General features: G+C 47.3%; 1 protein-coding gene across 2 annotated transcripts in view; it reads left to right on the top strand.

The window, feature by feature from the left end:
- BCL2 (BCL2 apoptosis regulator) overlaps positions 1 to 12,275 on the top strand; it is a 90,390-nt gene that overhangs the window by 1,233 nt on the left and 76,882 nt on the right. The gene's annotated exons all lie outside the window — the stretch shown is intronic.

The raw sequence follows: 12,275 nt of genomic DNA, 5'->3' as shown, positions 1-12,275 counted from the left end.
CCGTGCCCGTGGGGTTGTTCTGGAAAATGAGTATTTGTTGGGATCCAACGGGTGACTGTGTTTCTGGGGTAGAGATCACCTCTGGCTGGGGCTGGCTTCAGCATCGTCCAGAAAGGGAAGATTTCCACTTGTGGAAAATGGACAGCTTTTCACTGGTAGTCAATCAAAAGCCTTTCCTTTTTCTCCCTCTCTCTTTCCAAAATAAACAACCGCATTGAAATTGGAAGGGTATTTCTTTCCTTTTTTCCCCTATTAATTGATATACTGTAACAAAATGTGGTCCCAGCCGCTCTCCCGCAAACCAAACCTGTTGTATGTGTAAAGCTTATGATATTAATGTGTTGAGGGAAGAAACAGTAAGAGTTATACCGAAGAAGAAAGTTCACGTATGGGCTGAGAGCTGGCGTAGGTCACCTAGAAATGGAGGTCTGCTAGGTAGGAGACTGGCAATTTCAGGTCGGGTCTCCTGTGAAATCAGAGAGCTGACTCAATTACACAGCACACCTTTAAGAGGCGTGTGGAAAGGAATGTAAAGTACAGTATATATTTCCCAGTTAACATGGTGCGCAAGCCCCGTGTTTGTGAAGCATTACCACATTAAATTCTCAGCATTGGGTCTCTTGCTAAGTCAGTGTTAGCCTCGGTAACGTGCCACCCGCATTGACCATCTCTGTTAAAAAAATGAGGATGCTGCCTTCCCGCTGCTCAACTCGCCTGACTAAAGGGTATACATGTCTAGGGATCCAGAGGACATCTATGTGCTGTCGTTAACTGAGGGAGTAAGGCTTTGGGGCCCTTTTCTCAGCAGGAATCCACACCGCGCACCTCCCAGAGGAGTGCTGCAGATCCCTGGCTGCAAGTCACGTTGGAGGCAGGATCATTCTCCTGCTCTCCCCTGCTTCCACCAAGAAGAAAAAAAATTCAAGACTCATGGGGCCAGAAGGGGGAGCAAAAAATGTGTGTGCGCGTGCATGTGTGTGCCCGTGTATTTATATACATATATACATATGTATATACATATAAGCATACATATACAGACACATACATACACACACACACACCCCCCACGCACACACATAAAATGACTCCGGTGCCTGGTGGTTGGCATCACAGCTGGGAGAGGGAGACCCATGCCCTGATCCCTTATTTCATGGGTCGCTACAGTGGGTTTGGTGGTGGTGGGTTTTTTTATTAAACAGATAACTGGGGAAAAAAAAACAGTCTGCAAACAGTTCAGGCTTTTGGAGACCTTGGCTGGTTAAAAGACGAGCAGCTAAAGGGTTAGGGATTTTGCGATCGCACTTCTGGGCTGGGATGCCTAACTTGTGCGTAAGTCCCTCCTCAGGCTGGAAGCCTGGGAGCGGAGCTGGGGCCCTCGGTTCGCTCCAGAGCCAGTGAAGTCATTCTGTTGACTCCAGTGAGCTTTGGATTAAATCCGTAAGCATGCTGGAGATGTATTGTCCTGCGGGTGTATTGTGTAAAGAGAAACATAAATAATGAATAAAACCAAGAACGTGAAAGGGCAGGTGTTCCTAGGCGTGATTGGCCAGATGAGGTGAGTGCTGGAGCTGTTTCTCGACGGTTAGAAATACAAGAAACTCGGACTATAAACACTGACTGCCTTTAAAAGGAATAGATGCTTCTTATCGATAGCTGTTTAGTTGTTTATTGAGGTTTCCTATAAACAAAAGCTCCCCGGTTTGGATGCATGTGATGCCATTTACTGCCGCGTATTATTTGTAATGTACACATTGAAGAAGATGGGCAAAATACTACCCCAAGGTGGCTTTTGCCTGTCAGTCTGGTAAACGGCTGGTACCTTTGAGCCATGGGATTATTAAACACAGGCAAAACCTTCTAGCCGGTTACAAAGAGCAAAAGGCTAACATGGAGTTGCAAATGCAGCTTTTAGGATCCCCTCTTCAGACAGAAGAAATCAAGGATGGCATGGGGCGGTGGATTTTTTTTTTTTCCTCTTTTTCCAGCTTTCAGGATATGTCAGTGGAAAAGCACGCTTTAATATATGCACTCGGTCTTCAACTTGGCACTTACGCCACACCCCGTGTGCAAACCTTATTAAAGCATCATAAATGGCTCTGCTGAAGTAGCTGATCACCTTGTAGGTGGTGATGCTTTGTGGGACCTCAGCAGGGCTGCGTGCAAGATCTCCCAGTCGCGCAGGTTCCTGCAATAAGCAGGAGTGCCGGCTGTTGTAGCCTTCTCCTCCTTTACACTGTGGCTCCCCGGTATGTTGTGGAGTGAGAAGTTTATTACAGGCTGTGTAGTAGTAGAGAAGAGAGCATCAGAGTTAGTCACGCGCGTACATTACACAGCGAGTAAGTTGGACAGCGTGTGCTTTGAGTCTGTTGTATGGGCCTATATCTTAACACTCAGGTCTGAAGTTTGGTTGAAATGTCTTTGTTATTTATCTGTTTCTTTTGAATCGGTTCTATAAATTGACAATGTATTTTCAGGATGTGAATTCTTTCTATAACAAGAAAAAAGAAGGAGGAAAGAAGCGTATTGAAGGGCAGGTTGGAAGGGGATATAGCTGGGGGAGTATAAATTCTAGGCACCAGGCATCCACTATTAATGGTGTCTGGGGATTTTTAATACCCTCACAATCCACAGTGTCATGGGTTTGTTCAAAACTTAGAAAAAGCAACAGATGGGGACTGCCTGCACGAAGGCTGTATTATTAGGTTGTGGTTCTGGTGGCAAATAAATGCAGCTTTCAAAGATTTTCACATAGGTCAGGATACCGCAATATTGTACTTTGGCCTGATAACATCTTAATTGCATTACAAAAGAAAGAAGAGGAGAACCAGCTCGTCTCTGCAATTTCGTGGTACTTGGTATAATGTATGCTTTCTGATAGACAACTGCATGGCTTCATTTCATTTTTTAGAGCCTGGTGTTTGAGCTGCAGAAGGACTGTCTTGGCAGCGGGCTGACGCGCTTGGTGACTTTTGACTTTGGCTTAGGGAACGTTGAATGTGATGCAGCCAGTGTGGGGGAAATAACCCTGTTTGACTTGCAGTGATGGGTTCCCTCTTTGGGCACACAACCTAATGTACGTGGGAGCCATGCTCAGCTCTGGGTGTTTCTAGTCCTACATATTGCTTCCTCCCTGAGCTGTTCAAGGAAAAGCAAGAGCATGAGCTATAGAAGGAGACACAGGCACCATCATATCGTGTAGACAAGTACATTTTTGATGTAAAGAATGTAAAGAAGCCCAGGTGAGAGAAGCAGCGTCGTGTTGAAAATTCAGCCAGGAAAGCACCATTTTAAATGACAGTATTTACATCTGAACCAGGAACGTGATAGGCATGCGTTTTTGTCGGATTCTGTTCTTTTATTGCATTTCTTTATTCTGTTCAAGAGTTAAGGCCAGTTACGGGGAAGGATTTAGATGTCTGAAGTGGGCCTCAGGTGGAATATAAGCGCGTGCATCCTCTGAGTGCCTGCCTGGCCAGAACGCTGGCAGAAGTCCTCAGCTTCCCACCATTCCTCGCCCAAGCCAGCCGGGAGCTGCCCCTGCCTTGAGAGAGGGGAGCTGACCGGCACGCTGCAGGGGATACCATTCCCAGGACCCTCCACGTCCCGAAGCTGGCAGGCATCCTCTGGCCTGGCTGTTGTAAGTCGTGTGCCATCCTCACCGGCAAATGCAGCCGGGGAGAAGCCCCGGCTTTTCCTGGCGGCTTCGTGGTTTAAGGCCTCTCCTGAGGTGACGGGAGGTTTGCCTACAAGACCTTCTCCAGCCTGGCGGGGGGCTTTACAGCTGCATCTCCGACATCTCAGGAGGCTTCGCCTGCCAGATGGCTGCTGGTTTTGCTGAGGTGTCCTTCCCTTTGGCAACAGGGCTCCTCCTTCTGCAGGGGTGAGATTTCATTTGGCGGAGGAGGAAGAACTGGGGTGTCTAATTCCTGCTGTCTGATGTGTTTTCTCAGGTGGCTGTCTACAGCCAAATGCATGAACGCTTCTTGGACCAGCAACTAGACCCCAGGTTTCCCTCCTCCTGGGTTGACTGCCCTAATCACTGAGCTTCCTCTTTTTTTTTTTTTTTTGCCTAGTAAATCATTAATTCTCTTTGCTCGGTGGCACACCTTGGAAAGGAAGCGTGGAGAGTCGCCGTGCCCCAGGATGGTCCATAGCCCCCTCACAAAGGCGAGGAATGGCAGACGTGTCTGCCTCCAGGGCAGTGCTGGAGGTCGGGGATGTTGGTGTGATGCTGGGGCCTTCCTGTGCTCACGTGTGGGGCACCAACCGAAATCTCATCCCTTTCGGGCTCTGGAGCTGCTCTCCCAGCAGCTCAGCTGGGCACCCGCCTGCACAGCACGTTGCTTCTCTTATAAGTCCTGAGCAAAAGCGGGATGGTGCCTCGCTCGGAGCCGGATGCCTCGCGCTGGAGCAGACGTGCTTTGAGATTTTTTGCCGGCGACATGCGGCCTTGTAACGACTCAATCCCCAGTGGGGCTAACCCCAAGTCGCTGTTTGACTGGTAAAATGAAACTATCTGAAATCCACTCAGTTAAATAAATGAGTTGGCAGTTTCAAGTGTTACACCTTCTAGGTCCTTTGCCAGTTTTTGTGGCTTTGTGGGTTTATAATCGAATTCTCAAAATATTATCAAAATATTTTTCTTTTTGCTGTTGCTGAAGAGCAAGACATTCATTCTGCGGAGGATCTGTGCCGAAGCAAGGAGTAGAAGAGCTAGGGCAGAAAGAGAAAATGATTGTGGTTCTCTAGTCCCTTTCATTTATAATAGGTTTCTCTGTAACTTGCAACAACGTTAGGTCGCGTATTTTCTCAGAAGTCTCGTCTGTTTTGGTTTTTTTCCCTTTTCTTTTTTTTTTTTTTTAAATATGTATTGACCGTGACCTTTAAAATTTCAGAACCAGGGGTCTCGGTTATGGAGGTGATGTCATTTGCCTTGATCTTGCGAAGAACCATAAAGTTCAAACAGCAATCCTATTAAAGTTTTACTTTACTTTCAGTATTGAGAAAGAAGTTAGTTCTGTGCCTGCATTAACACAGGCCTCTCTTGAGCTGTTGCATTAGCTCTGCTGGGCAGTAAGTAGCTTAGTTTTTCGAGTACGTAGCTTGAAATTCGGAGTCAGTAATCCACGAAGAAAATCCCGTTGACTTTTTCTGCCAAGGCACAAGTGTGTCTGCAATGGCAAAGCACAGCTCTAGCAGGAGAATCACAAGACCTATGCAATGATGTGTGTAATTGCATGGGGAGCAGAAGCGTTTTCTCAGCAGCCAGATACCGGGGCCCGGGCTTCCTAAGGCAGCGCGGGAACTTTGTGCCGCATCGCCAGCAAACATTAAGCGCTTGTGCCCGATACAGGCGTCCCTGATGAGAGGGTCATCTTTCAGTGGGTAGAACCTGGGACAGTGGAGGGAGGTGGATGTAGAAATGGGAGCGGTGGTCGGGTGTCGCTTAGAAACCTCTGCTGTGGCTTTGGTCTCGCGTGCTGGTTTGTGCCTGGCACGCTGACGAGCCAGCCTCACGCTCTGCCGTCGCCGCCGAGGGATCCGGGCCCGGGGCTCAGGGCAGGGCTGGCTGAAGCGGCGGCTCTCCGTACGCCACTCTGCTCGCTAACGCAAGCTGCCAGCAATCTTGCTGTGTCCTTGCTTTCCCTCTCCCTCCGCAGCCGCCTCGCCAGGCTCGCCCGCACTGTTCTAGCACCGCAGTCCCACCCCAGGGCTGCCGGCAAGGCAGCGGGCGCTCGCTCCTGGCCTGGGGTCTGGGCAGCCGCAAACTGGGTCAGCAGCTTTGACAGTTGAGCAGCCGTAGCTAAAAAACTGTGCGATAGGTCTGATTAAGTAACAACTTTCCTGCGGCAAAGTGAATTTTTATTTTTTGGCTATTGCATTTCCATCCCTTTTAGCGATCGGGGTTACGGTGAAGGGTGCAGCTGGGCAGGGGTGAGCACGCAGCGGTGCGCCCCGTGGCATGCTGTCCAGGCACGCTCCTCGCTCCCATGGCACGCAGGCTTGTATTTGGCGGCTGTCTGGTTCTTTGCCTGTTTTGTCTTTCCGCTTCATGGAGGGCTGGCGGTCCTTGGCTTTTTGCAGGCCGTTCTGACCGTCCCTTTCCATCACCGCTGCTGGCACCGGGCATTGGGCATCGGACGTGGTCCTGGGGGCTGCTGCCCGGCCGCCGGCCGAGGCGTGCGCTGGGTCCGGCCCTTCCCACCTCCCTCCCTGGCCTGTTTTATTTTCCTTCACGCCCTTGGGAGGGTGGAGCCCAGCCCTGTTCGGTTTGTTGGGTTTTTAAAAATAATTTATTTATGAATACCTCGTGGCTGCTCTCGTACCTGCTGATTTAATAATAATAATAACACTTGTTACTCGGTGGCAGCAAAATACTGATTATTTGTGAGGGCAGTACTGGCCTGTTTTATTTTCCATTTCATATAGAATAATAGGACGGATGAAGGTGTGCGGTGCCATAAATCTTCTCTTCCCCAGCAGGATAACATCCAGGCCTTCTTGGCAAACATGAATGCCGATGACAGATTTGAGGGATTTTTATTTTCCTCTGGCTTTCAGTCTCATTAACAATCTGATGGCTTTTTTCTTTATTTTTGCCCCTTTTTTTTTTTTTTTTTTGGCTCCTGAAAGACTATGAAACCAGATAACTTTTCCAAATGCATCTAAGAGTCTGGAATTTATTTTCTGTTATTTTATCCTAATGTTAGTTTGCTGTCATAATTATTGTGTATCAATAGACTTTGCTAAATCCCCCTTGCTGGAAAGTTCCTTGCAAGTTTCTGGATTTTACAGTTAATGAGTAAGAAAACAAATCTGATTTTAGAAAGTGTGGCCATTGACTTCAATAAGAACAGGAAGAGGCACTTAACTGGACAATTGTAGTTATGTTTACTTTGTATATGCAGCAAGAAAAATAAGATCAAATGAAAAAACCACAGGTTTTCAACTAATAAAGAAAACCAGCCTTTTCTGCAACGCATGATTAACCTTTGGGAGCTGTTTTCATGGGAGAGCTGTGAGTGGAAGTACTAAGTTGCATTCAGGAAAGGTTTAGGTATTTATAAGGGTAAGGAAAACATCTATACTTACGTTCGAATAAAATTGCTTGGAAGGGCAGTCATACACCTTGGGGTAAATTTAACATCAGCTGCTGAAACGAGATCACCAGGTGCTGAGGGTAGACCTTTCTCCAGGGAATTATCTCTTACATTGCTTCTCCCCCAGAGCACCTGGTGCTGGTCAGTGACTGGGGATACTGGGATGGATGCACTGCTGGTCTTATCCATCCGGGGAAAACTTCTTACTTCTGCATGTGTTTGGTAAAAGTGGTTGTAAATGCGCTTGTTGTGTTGCTAAGAGCACCCACGTTACTGAATTTACTCCTGTGCTGACTGAAGATCTGTTATGAATTGCTGCATTTAGAGTTAGTTAAAAGAAATAGTCAGCATCCTTCTGTGCATACATAATTTTATTGCTATTTTATTTTATTGAAGCATAAAAAGGATGATTCCATTTTGTTGATTGAAAAGGTAACTCAGTGGGTTTCAGGGTATTTCAATGAGTAATTTATGTACATGGGCCAGGTACAATCAAAAAGAAAAGGCCCCATTTTTCCCACATAGTGATTGAAAGAGGCTGTCACGCAGTTGTTCAAGAAAGCAACTGAGAGTCAAAACTTAACTTCCTCTTCTTGGCTCTAGTACTGAGTACACGATAGGAAATGCGGCAAATCATTAATATCTCTCTTTTTCAGTTAACCCAGCTATGAAATTGATATTCTTGCTAGCTATACAGCACACCGGCGCTGGGGAATGTATTGTTGCCCACCATGCTATCATGAGTTGGGCTGATATTTTTTAATTAAAGAAAAGAAGTCATACAAGGTACAATTTTGAACAAAATGTCTGTCGTGGTAATTTGGGGCTTAGAATAAAACTCAAATCTGTAGCATTACATTTTGTCGTTGCTGGCGCTCGCTAACCTGGGAAAGAGCAAAGTGAGTCAGATTATGAAACTACCTGGGGGTGAGATTTGAGTGGAGAGAGGTAGAAGAAAGAAAGAAAAAGTTAAATGGAAATTAGGCTTAAACTTTTTCAGCTCCACTGTTCGGATATGTTTAGCAGTGCTTGTGATGGAAACAGATTAAACAGATCGGTTTCAGGTGTCGATTTCTAATTTTTATTTAGGAAAAGGGTGAGCAGTGTGAGAAATGGCAACTGACAATGTTAGCATTTTCCTTTATGTATCAGCACAGTTCATCGGGTGTTTCAAGACGGAAATTGTCCTTCCTTTTCCATTCCCACCGTCTGTGGGACTGGAAGGGGGAAGGAGCAACAAGCTGTAGTACATGCACCTGTAACAAGTATCTTCATGCACATGTATTCTTTTGCTTCCATTCACAAGCTTCATTAAGTGTTCAGATTACAGACAGAAAAAGCAATCTTAAAACATTAAAAAAAAAAAGTGAGTAGTAAACAAGCCTTTGGGCTTGACTGTGAAGTCAAAGTTAGTTTTAACTATCTTGCTGAACTGAGGCTTAGGAGACAAAATTCCTGTTGCATGCTCTGGAGAGACTTGGGTGAGTCACTGGAAAGTCAGGATAGGACCTTGGATGGGAGGCCAGTGAAATGCCTCTCTCTGCGGTACAGGACAGTCCTGTAGCGTGTCTTTGTGATGGAGTAACTGTTGCCAGCTTTGTCTGTAAAGGAAAGAACTCCTTTCTTAAGAATATTCATCACATGTTCGGACTGTGTATTATAAAATGTAGTAAAGGACCCTACTTCTAATCTTCTTTCTAGAGAAAAACGAATTAAAAATAATTCAAAGACAAATTCAAATACAGTAGTAAATGAGTTGGCATTTCCATTAGCAGAATAAGATGGTCAGTGTTGTAGATTAGTAAAATCTGTTGAAGTTCTCAAGAACGTGCACACAGCTCAAGTAAAAAATGACATAAAAAACCCTGAAGTAAAAACTCCCTCGTTCATAACAGAAGCAAATCCTACATCGTGCTCCAAGTGTCTGCAAATTTCAGCTCAAGTTAGACATATCCAAAGCCCCTCTCTTGAAGTCATCTGGCAAATCACAGTAAATCATGCTGTCTAAATATCTAATCCCCAGTCTGCTGCTGGATGCAAAAGGTCCCGAATATAACCGAGAAGGAGGCCTAATGCCCGTGTTATTTTTGGGTTCCAGCTTGACCTGCTCTTTTCTCCGTTGCCCAGATCTGCAATAAGTAGCAGTGCTGCCGTGACGCCTGGGTGAGGGAAAGGCTTTCCTCCTTGCGGGGCTGGAGTGAGGCGGCGGGGCGCACAGGCAAGGGAGGAAATAAAACTGGTCGCCTGAAATGTCAGGTGGCAATCACGGCCGCAAGTAAACGAGCCGGCCTGGAGTCTGTTCAGGCTTCTGCAGTAGCTCTCAGCTGTCTGCAAAAAATTCCTGCAGTAGAAAATTTGCGTATTTGGCTCTGAACTGAATGTGTGAAATCCTTGTCCGGTTGGAGTCAACAGCTATTTTTTTTCCAGTGGATGCTAAAACCGGCGGTATCCAGCCTCATATAGCAGTAAGCATGAGGGCAGATCCAAGAAGGGATCTATAAAGTGTCGTACAAAGCCTTGGTTGTTATGGATGGTTGGGTACGTCTATGCAGCGGTGGAAAACTGGAGCAGGGCTGCGTTGGGTTTTGCCTGGAGAATGCTCCTCAGCTTCCTTAGGCGTCCCCGCTGGAAGGGGAACCTGGCCTGGGATGCTGCGGACGTCCCTCTGACAGTGCCTACGTGGGCCAGGGGCGGTGGTGTCCCACCAGGACCACGGTGGCTTTCTAGAAGTTGGTCCTATTCAGCTTCTGCCAGTAAAGCCATGTCTCAGCCCCAGGGTTGAGCTGATGAGCCTCCCTGGTGCTTTAGGATCACGAGAGGTGGAGCTCCCCCCTCTGCTCTCCAGCCTGGATGGCACAGGTGGTGGGGAAACCTGTCAAGGCATCTCTTCGTACCTTTTTTCGTATCTTTTGAAGTTGATTGTTTCACAAGGGAATAGTGTATTTATTTTGCAAGCAATTGGAAATTTTTTGCCTTTTTTTTTAGTATTTCATTTTATTTTCCCCAGCCCGGTGAGAATGATGTTTGGGGCATGGTAGCACATCCTGCAGGCTGGGGCTTCAGTGGCAGTTTAATGGGCTGAAGGCAGAGGCAGCGCTGGCACGCAGTTAGGCTGTGTGAACGGGCTTAGGATTTGTTTTAGAAAACTTGCTCTCTTTTTTCCCTCTCTGCTCCCTTCTCTCCCCCCTGCAGACACAAATACATCATTCTCACAAACGAAACTGTTTAATTTTAATAACTGGCCCCGAGCTAAAACTGACAGTGGGAGAGGAGCTGTTTGGTTTGCAGTTGCTGACAGCTGGAATAAACTACCTGTTCTCTTGGAAGGGATGGACAGCCAGCTTGTTTGGTTTTGAGGACACTTTGATCCCTAAAGAAACTCCTCTCAACAAAAGAAATAAAAGACTGGAACTGTGGCAGCTTGGTGTTACTGACTGCTCTTTATACGTAAGGCTCCAAGTATGATGGAGAAATGCTGTGTGCAGATGTCCCTTGTCTCTGTAGTTCAGATCCTTCTGTTGAGAGCAACTCCTCATCGTGAAAGGTCACTGTCACCAGCGCCTTGGGAGAGACTCGGAATCCCGCTAAAATAAGTTCCCTGCGATCAAGGTCCCTACCAGTCTGGTCTGAAAAGAGCTCTTCGGTATAGCTAAATGGCCTGGGTTCTCAAAACCCTGCCTTGAAGCGACGAAGGCTGGGTGATTAGTTAGATATTAAATAATTTTGCAATGACTAGTTTTACCTCTGGCTCCGTAAGAAAGACAGCCTTCTTATTTTGCCAGTTCTCAGAAGAAAATGGCAGCACTCCCATTTCCTCTTCTCCTCCCTCAGGGCCTGCCACCCTTTTTATTTTTATTTTTTTCCTCCCAGGGCCATTAGACAACATGCAAATTATTGTTAATAGGGCCAGAACAATACTCCATTCCCAGTGGGATCGTTAGGGTCAAAGCCATCGCGTGCCAGCCCTCATTGTGATACTGCTTTTGGCCGTGTCTCCCCAAGGTTTGGAGGTCAGGCAGAAGGGGGCTGTGAAACATGGACCCGAGCAGGACCTGTCCCCGCAGCCCCCCTGCCCCACAGCGGGCTTTGGCCGGGCTGTGTCTGGGGGCTCTCCTGACCCCCGCAGCAAGGCTGGTGCGCTACAAGGCACCGGCTCCTTGTTCTACCTCTCCTACAACCTCGTCAGAGGTCCCTCAGAGGAGACAAGTCCTCCCCTGGGCAGAGACCTTGCAGACCGCTTCCTTCCCTCCCTTTCCCTGCTGCTCCGGAGAGGAGCGTCTTTGTGCGTGAGCAGTAAGAAAACACCGTGTGGCTCATTTTGACGGGAGCTCCCACTTGAAATATGGGGCTGCCCCCCGCCCCCCGGCTGTGGGGCTGGGCTTGCCAAAGGGCAGCTGGCAGCCCTCATCCACCCTGAGCTTTGGTGCAGAGTCTCCAGAGGACAAGGACAGGTTGGGGGAGCTGTGGAGAGGATGTTTTACCCCCACATCTCCCTCCTCTGCCCCATACCCTTCCTCCTGGAAACCCTGGGAGTCCTCCGGCAGAGTGACATGAGGGCAATGAATGTTTTAGCATTAGCTCTGTAAACTACGTGGACTGTCTGCCACAGCTCAAGGAAAAGAGGGAAGTGCCTTCAGACCTTGGCCTTGGACTAGTTTCTGTCTCTGCCTTTGCTTCAAAATAATGGGATTTTGTCAATGGGGTTGTTGGGGAGGGGGTTTAGGGCGTTTGCAAGGCTCCTTTTGTAACACCTTTTACAGGTGGGTGGCTGTAACGATATTTAAAAGTGAATATAGGGGAGGAAAGAGAAATGTACCTCCGACATCACTGACTGAAGTAAAAGTAGAGTAGAGTACACTGGATGTTTTTGTCAAGACTGGGGTTGTGAGTTCCCTGTTTCTCCTGCAAGACTTGCTGCGGGGGCAGTTACCCCTGCCGCAGGGCAGGGGCTGAAATCCCTGCCTTGGTTCCACTTTTGGAAATGGCAAATCCCTGACATCGTATCTTCAACCCAGGTTTTGGTGGATGAACAAAAGGAATGCTTTGGATTTTATAAAGTATTTCAAGTAGTGGTTTGGGCCTTTTTTTTTTTTTTCTCCCCTCTTTTTGACCTTGCCAGGGATTCTGCTAGTCCCCCAGTGCTGTGAAGCCAGATGTTTGCTTACCTTTAAGAGG

The sequence above is a fragment of the Gavia stellata genome, chromosome 3, assembly GCF_030936135.1.
Source record: "Gavia stellata isolate bGavSte3 chromosome 3, bGavSte3.hap2, whole genome shotgun sequence".
NCBI lineage: Eukaryota > Metazoa > Chordata > Aves > Gaviiformes > Gaviidae > Gavia > Gavia stellata.
This window is presented reverse-complemented; position numbering and strand designations above follow the sequence as displayed.